Raw genomic sequence first — 386 nt, forward strand, 5'->3', positions numbered from 1 at the left:
CACTTTTCTTCATATGCACAACTGATAAGAAACATGGTAAGACAGTGGCACAGTCACCTGGCATCATGTTGCTCCTCAGACAGAACACATCAGACATATCTTGTTATTTTTATTAGGGCAAGTGTGTATATTTTCTGTAACTTATATCACTTGTAAGCTGAACTGGTGAGGTGTCTCCTCTCTCTCTCTCTCTCTCTGTGTGTGTGTGTGTGTGTGTGTGTGTGTGTGTGTGTGTGAGTGGGGTGCTCCTGGGGTCTGGTCACAATATGCCACCACAGTGGGGGCAAATCACCTTCCTCTCTGCCGGCCTGGAGCGGGGGAGGGGGCAAAGCTTCAGTGTAGGGACCACCAACCATGGTTTCCAGGGGTGGGAGGGGGAGGGGGAG

The 386-nt window shown here is 50.5% G+C and overlaps 1 protein-coding gene and 1 pseudogene across 4 annotated transcripts in view; one reads left to right on the plus strand and one right to left on the minus strand.

Annotated features, from left to right (window-relative positions):
• The window catches only part of NKAIN2 (Na+/K+ transporting ATPase interacting 2), an 805068-nt gene that overhangs the window by 676468 nt on the left and 128214 nt on the right, over window positions 1-386 (plus strand). The gene's annotated exons all lie outside the window — the stretch shown is intronic.
• LOC102241281 overlaps window positions 1-386 on the minus strand; it is a 9302-nt pseudogene that overhangs the window by 8447 nt on the left and 469 nt on the right.

This window comes from Myotis brandtii, unplaced genomic scaffold (genome assembly GCF_000412655.1).
Source record: "Myotis brandtii unplaced genomic scaffold, ASM41265v1 scaffold123, whole genome shotgun sequence".
In the NCBI taxonomy this organism is placed as follows: Eukaryota; Metazoa; Chordata; class Mammalia; order Chiroptera; family Vespertilionidae; genus Myotis; species Myotis brandtii.